The sequence below is a fragment of the Pinus tabuliformis genome, chromosome X (assembly GCF_031772625.1).
Source record: "Pinus tabuliformis cultivar Carrire ecotype Pingquan chromosome X, CPIR1, whole genome shotgun sequence".
Classification (NCBI taxonomy): domain Eukaryota; kingdom Viridiplantae; phylum Streptophyta; class Pinopsida; order Pinales; family Pinaceae; genus Pinus; species Pinus tabuliformis.
The window spans coordinates 1185929841-1185938033 of NC_142308.1; the positions used below are offsets into that span (position 1 = coordinate 1185929841).

General features: G+C 32.6%; 1 pseudogene; it reads left to right on the top strand.

Annotated features, from left to right (window-relative positions):
• The first annotated feature begins 4291 nt into the window (after nucleotides 1-4291).
• LOC149144181 (uncharacterized) lies at nucleotides 4292-4762 on the top strand (annotated as a pseudogene).
• Nucleotides 4763-8193: the final 3431 nt, after the last annotated feature.

Genomic DNA, 8193 nt, shown 5'->3' on the forward strand with positions numbered 1-8193 from the left:
TAAGGAATTTTGGACTCACAGTTTTGTCATTTGTGTATTGAGCAAGGAGTTGTGGAGACAAACCCAAACAAGCTTCCTCTGACCAATTGAACAGTTCAAATCGCTCCAAAACTTCGAGGTAACCCTTATATCCTGCTTGTAATTATTTGTGATACTTTTTTAATGTTTTTTTCAAGTTTTGATCGTAGGAAAATATGTCAAAAATTTCAATTCTGTGTACAGACGAGTTGAATACAGGTAACCCGTGTATACGAGAGCCCTACATGCGACTGTGTTAAAAGGAAACCTATGTGTGCAGGAGTAAAAAATTTAAAACATAAATCTAATGGTTTGAAACACTTTTTTGAGCAGGATGACCATCAACCGACGAGAAAGAGAGCATATTGCTATAGATAATCAAGTAACCAAGAATAATGTAGACTTTGAAAGGGGAACTATAAACTCAAAACGAGAACTCTAGCCAAAAAAACCCAAAAAAACATCAAAAATAATGTTAAAAAGGAAAAATGTGTATACTGGAATGATGGTTTTTTATTTAGGGTCAATTTTGAACATGTTTTAAAAATGGCAGTGAAAACGAAATTTTCATGCAAAAAAAACCTTGAAAACGAAAAAGTGTTGATACTAGAATGACGATTTTTTTTTTAGGGTCAATTTTCAACATTTTAAAAAAATGCTAGTAAAACTGAATTTTTATGCGCAAAAAATAGTTGTTTATGAGGAAAAAAACACACTAATGTTTTTGGCAAAATAACATTTTTCTTTCCTAAGTATAAATTCAACATGTTTTCAACCATAACATGCTAGATACAAAAGAAATTGGAATTTTTTCAACGATCAAATTAAAAAAGCATGCCATTATGAACAAATTACATGACTAAATGAATCAAAATGTCATTATTTGTATACTGAATGAAACATACATTATGTCTTTAATTTAATGTTGCATTGTAGATATTCTAAACATTAAAAATTATCGTAATTAAGACATATAATCAAACAACATAAAAATGACTGATAACTTCTGATTTAACACCATATGGAAATAAAAATTTTTATTTCAAGATACGATGTAACTATCTTAGACAACTATTCAAATTCACTTGTATTTTCTTGCACACCATGAGAATTCACATCTTCATTTGAATGATAGGATGCAGACAAAGATGTTCCATATTCTTCTCTTTCATCAACTAGTGCCCCATCTGAGTCCACATTCATGTCCACCATTTCGGGTTTCAAAATTCTTCTAGATCTACGACTAGTTCCAACAGACTCCCATCTCAACAATGTTCCTTCTGGTAACAACCTTTTCAAAATCTCTATCGTCATAGCCAAGCTAGACACCAAATTGTTGTATGAGACCCCCTTGTTTGTGGGACAAGAGACCCACCTCCACGCAACGATTTGATTATTATGTCTACGAAGGCATACCTACTCTAACCCCTTTTGATTTTTGAACCTGTGACCTCTCAGGAGGAAACACATGCTCTTAACCATTAGGCCTATTCAAGCTCTAAGAAAGTGGATTTGTTTAGCTAAAGATAGTAATCTAGAAACTCACAATTATAACTCACGATCACAATATATAACACACATGTAACACACCTGTAAGATTACAAATTATGATAATATGTTTGAGAAAACAAGCATAGCTATTTCCTTTTATGCATCTCCAATGGGAATGTAATTATGAACTATAACATTCATGCATGTTTCTTTTCCATTAAGACGTTCATGCAAGTTAGTAAATTGGCGGAAACAAAAAAGTTGGATAAATGACTTTGGTTAACTATTATGTAGTCAAAGAAATCATTTTTGGTTAAATCATTAACATTCATTATTTAAAATATAATCTTTAACTATATATAGATTCAACACTTAAAAAAAATCCTTAAAACTTTTTAACTAAAAATTAAAAACCTTTTAACTAAAAATTCAGAATTGAAATTTGTGATTTTAACAAATTTCTACCAACTTATAAATAAATTCAACAAACAAAATATACTTAAAAAACTCTAAACCATATAACACTAACACAACACATGAGATAACATGGATACAAGTTGCTACAATGATAGATTTCCATAAATGAATTACCAAATCCTATATACTGACCTGCCAAGAGTACAACCCCCACCAACATCAGCACCCGGCCAGCCTATGGTTCCAAATCCAAAGCGGTTGTCAGCACCTATATGGAGATGCATGATAATTTTTTTTTTAATTTTTAATTTTTAATGTTCAAATGTTGGTTTCAGAAATATCGCTTCCTTCTGCATAACCTTTTCATACATATTTCTATGCAGAACAAGGACCTCATTAGTTTATTAAAATTGTGTATTTTTTAAGATGGATGTAATGAAGTAAAGTAAAGAATAACCATGAGATTTATTCATTCTTTGTGAGGTTTAATTTTATTAGGGTATTAAAGATAATTATTTGTTTAAGAACTAATTAAACAAAATATATAGCATAATTGCTAGAACAGTATCACACATTCTATCATTCTCGAATCCGATCAGTTTGAGCTGTGCATCCCACTTAATAAGGTGCAGTCGCACTATGTAGAGAAAATTAATTTTATATTATACGTGGGAGGAGTTGTGAGCAGCCATAGCTTCCATTAACCACCATCATGAGCATGCCATCAGAGAGAGCTGCAACTCTTGCCGTCACTACAGCCGCATGTTTTTAATCTTTCGGTTGAATTTCTACGTTGTCATGATCTAGTGTACAACAAACATGAAGAAAGAAGTGAAAGAAAATTCAACATTATAGACACAAGAAAGAAGTGAAAGAAAAGTTGGCATTAGAGAAAGCATGAAAATAGCTATTTTGGAAAGACAAGTCAACCTTCTTGGAACACACTTCGAAGGAGTCAAAAATATTCTCCATCACGTGGGAAAAGTATAAATAAATATCTTTACTTGGGTAGTTCCATCTGTCAAATTTGAAGTAAGAGGGCGATTCTGAGAATCGCCCTCGCCCTGCCACCATGATCACCGGAGGTGGCGAGGTGAGGGCGATTCTCAGAATTGCCCTATTACTTTAAATTCGACATATGGAAACACAATGAATAAAATACTAAAATGTACCTCCTTTTCTGTCATGTGGCACCAACTATGGCTGATCTACTAGAATTTCGGAAAGCCAATCGATTTCGAAGGACATTACCTCATTTTTCTTGCTGATATGATGACAGAATCCAAGAGGTGGTGGGGCAAGGGAAATTCTCAAAATTTCCCTATTACTTAAAATTCGACAGATGTAATTAATAATTATTACTTCAAATTATAATAACTTAAAATAAATAAACTCCATTTTTTTAAATCACTGTATAATTGAAATAAAGTAGAGTTATGATTGGTAAATTTTAGTTATATATTACATGTAAATTAATATTTCATTTCCGACTGATTGCTTTCACCTTGCCAATTACGTGGATCGGATCAAAGTTTCCGCTATTTGTTACATGGGAAAAATGTATGGACGTGACTGTTGAAATCTCGGAATGCGCAGTGCAGTTCAAATATGGTGTCCAATTAAAAGAGTTAACTAAAAACATATAACCTATATAGGAGAATGGCATGCGGGTAGAAAGCTTCTTTTTTTTGTTCGCTTTATGAATAATAAAGGTGGATTCATAACGAAATATTTGTATTTTCATTTGTTGATCGGTAGAGTAATAAAAGACGAAAACATTATATTTTCACTTGCAATAACCTCCCGGTCCGGCAGACTAAAGACATTTTAAACATCTTTCAAAGAAATATATTACATGTAAATTAATATTTCAAAGAAAATAAATATTAATATTAATATTTTATCTTGGAGACCAAGTGTGAGAAGAATCCTTCTAAAACATATGGAATTAAAGTTAAATAGAAAATATTAACTCGCAAGATTCTCAATGAAGCCCACATGAAGATAATTTTAGAGCATAAAATTTATTAAATTAATATGACCAATGAAATACGAGTTGCATGGATCTTGGCCATAGAAAGATAATTTTAGAGCATAAAATTTATTAAATTAATATGACCAATGAAATACGAGTTGCATGGATCTTGGCCATAGAAAAAGTTTATATCCAGGCACGCATTCAAATTTCAAACGAAACAATCAAGAAGATCAATCGCTTTGACTTCTACGAACTTCATTCAAACCGAACAGTCAGGAAGATCACTCGCTTTGAGTAATACTTTTAAAGAAACACGCATTTTAAAAACAGTCAACAAGATCCATCGCTTTCAGTAATACGAACTTCTTTGTTAGCCCATCGTCCGCAATGGCTGCGGAGACGTCAGGGAAGGGAAAGGAAGAGGAATGCAAAGAGATGGTGAGGTTGCAGAGCTCTGACGGTAAAATATTCGAGGTGGAGAAGGCGGTGGCATTACAGTCAGTGCATATAAAGATTTTAATGGAGGACTTGGGCACTCAAAACCCCATTGCTCTGCCCAATGTCTCCAGTGAAATCCTGGAAAAGGTTATCAAATATTGTGAATATCATGTACATCACCCACCGCGTCCCATGGAAACAATAGACGACATCGACGAGTGGGATGTTGAGTTCCTCGACGTTGATCGTTTAACTCTATCTCACATTGCACGTGCTGCCAACTATCTGGATATCACAAGTCTTTTGGATTTGACTTGCAAAAGTATTGCGAACATATTAATTTGGTTGGAAACATGTGGGAATTTCCGTTGGGAGCTCAACATTGCAAATGATATTGCAATTACTATTTCCTTTCTTTGAAATATTAATTTACATGTAATACATTTCTTTGAAATATGTTTAAAATGTCTTTAGTCTACCGGATCGGGAGGTTATTGCAAGTGAATATGTAATGTTGTCGACTTTTATTACTCTACCCATCAACAAATGAAAATACAAATATTTCATTATGAATCCACCTTTATTATTCATAAAGTGAATAAAAAAAAATGAAGCTTTCCACCCACCTGCCATTCTCCTATACAGGATATATGTTTTTAGTTATCTCTTTTAATTGGACACCATATTTGAACTGCGTTGTGCATTCCGAGATTTCAACAGTCACGTGCATACGTTTTTCCCATGTTACAAATAGTGAAAACTTTGATCTGTTCCATGTAATTGGCAAGGCGAAAGCAATCGGGCGGAAATGAAATATTAATTTACATGTAATATATAACTAAAATTTACTCATTATAACTCTACTTTATTTCAATTATACAATAATTTAAAAAATTGGAGTTTATTTATTTTAAGTTATTATAATTTGAAGTAGTAACTATTAATTCCATTTTTCGAAGTTGAAGTAATAGGTTGATTCTGAGAATCACCCTCACCCCACCACCTCTTGGATTCTATCATCATATCAGCAAGAAAAATGAGGTAATGTCCTTTGAAATCGATTGGCTTTCTGAAATTCGGTAGATCAGCCATAGTTGGTGCCACATGACAGAAAAGGAGGTACATTTTAGTATTTTATTCGTTGTGTTTCCATTTGTCGAATTTGAAGTAGTAGGGTGATTCTGAGAATCGCCCTTGCTCCGCCACCTCTGGTGATCATGGTGGTGGGGCAAGGGCGATTCTCAGAATTGCCCTCTTACTTCAAATTTGATAGATGGAATTACCCAAATAAAAATCTTTATTTATACTTTGCCCACGTGATGGACAATATTTTTGACTCCTTCAAAGTGCGTTCCAAGAAGGTTTACTTGTCTTTCCAAAATAACTATTTTCATGCTTTCTTTAATGCCAACTTTTCTTTCACTTATTTCTTGTGTCTATAATATTGAATTTTCTTTCACTTCTTTCTTCATGTTTTTTGTACTCTAGATCATGACAACGTAGAGATTCAATCGAAAGATTAAAAACATCCAGCTGTAGTGACAGCAAGAGCTACGGCTCTTTCTGATGGCACGCTCATGATGGTAGTTGACGGTAGCTATAGCTACTCATGACTCCTCCCACATATAATATAGAATTAATTTTCTCTGCATACTGTGACTGCACCTTATTAAGTGGGACACACATCTGAAACTAATCGGATTTGAGAATGATAGAATGTGTGATACCGTTCTAGCAATTATGTTGTATATTTTGTTTAATGAGTTCTTAAACAAACAATTATCTTTAATACCCTAATAAAATTAAACCTCACAAAGAATGAATAAATCTCATGGATATTATTTCCTTTACTTCATTACATCCATCTTAAAAGATACACAATTTTAATAAACTAATGAGGTCCTTGTTCTGCATAGAAATATGTATGAAAAGGTTATGCAGAAGGAAGCGATATTTCTGAAACCAACATTTGAACATTAAAAATTTAAAATTTAAAAAGAAATTATCATGCATCTCCATATAGGTGCTGACAACCGCTTTGGATTTGGAACCACAAGCTGGTTGGGTGCTGATGTTGGTGGGGGCTATACTCTTGGTAGGTCAGTATATAGGATTTGGTAATTCATTTATGGAAATCTATCACTGCAGCAACTTGTATCCATGTTATCTCATGTGTTGTGTTAGTGTTATATGGTTTAGAGTTTTTTAAATATATTTTGTTGGTTGAAGTTATTTATAAGTTGGTAGGAATTTGTTAAAATCACAAATTTCAATTGTGAAATTTTAGTTAAAAGGTTTTAAATTTTTAGTTAAAAAATTTTAAGGATTTTTTTAAGTGTTGAATCTATATATAGTTAAAGATTATATTTTAAATAATGAATGATCATGATTAAACAAAAAATGATTTCTTTGACTACATAATAGTTAACCAAAGTCCTTTATCCAACTTTTTTGTTGCCACCAATTTACTAACTTGCATGAACGTCTTAATGGAAAAAAACATGCATGAATGTTCTAGTTCACAATTACATTCCCATTGGATATTCATAAAAGGAAATAGTTATGCTTGTATTCTCAAACATATTATCATAATTTGTAATCTTACAGGTGCGTTACATGTGTGTTATATATTGTGATCGTGAGTTATAATTGTGAGTTTCTAGATTACTATCTTTAGCTAATTAAATCCACTTCCTTAGAGCATGAATAGGCTTAATCGTTAAGAGCATGTGTTTCCTCATAAGAGGTCATAGGTTGAAAAAGCAGAAGGGGTTAGAGTAGGTATGCCTTCGTAGACATAATAATCAAATCGTTGCGTGGAGGTGGGTCTCTTGTCCCACAAATAAGGGGGTCTCATACACCAATTTGGTGTCTGGCTTGGCTATGACCTTAAAATTGGATAATAATAATAATTAGGATATAGATTGTTAGACATCCATAATCTATAAGGGTGAAAGCATGGAGTTGGGTTATACTTTTTGGCAAGAGTTGGCACATTTGGGTGGAAAAAATGATTGCTCGATTGAGCCCTTTTTAAGTTCTTGATCAAGCTGTTTGAGCACTTAAACAATGTAACCCAATGTTATTTAGGAGCTTGATTTAGGCATGTCTTTGCGGTAATCAAATGAAGGAGATTGGGTTTTGGATTTATTTTCTAGTTCTGGTGAGTTTTATTATATGGAATTGAATTTCAATTTGTTATTTATTAATTTATATGTCATTGTACTAATTTACTTCATTATTCCTTTTGTGCTTGATAACTAGGTACATCACTAACATGTTGCCTTCAAAAAGGAAGAAATTGCATTGTCATTGAAAGAGATCCAATACAGTGCAATTTTATCTAGCAAAGAATTAATGCTCTTCAATTTCTTCCAGATGCAATGAAAGAAATTGGGTTGAAGAAAGGGGACTTTAGTGAATCACATGTTGTGAAAAAGGCAAAGGAACTCCAACCACCATTGCACGGAATGATTGGAAAGGCATACATTGGGAGATTCACAGACATCAAAGATCCATTAGAGGAGAAAAATGAGAAAAATGAAGCATAAAATATTGTGGAAGAAGACAATGATGAAACTCCAGAGGACAAAGAGTTTGGATTATGTGACATTGTTGATTAAATTTAAGTTTTGCTTGGAAATCAAGCTCATTTTTGGAAACTATTAATTAGTTATACTTGTAATGTTTTGACTTTGACATTTTATGAGAAAAATAAGCACTCAATTAAGGTTGTTATGTGTTCAATATTTGTATTATGTGATTTTCACATTCATTTTTATGTTAATCATTATTTTTTGAAAAAAACAGTGATTATTATTATTTTTTGACATGAAATTCATAAAAAAAAA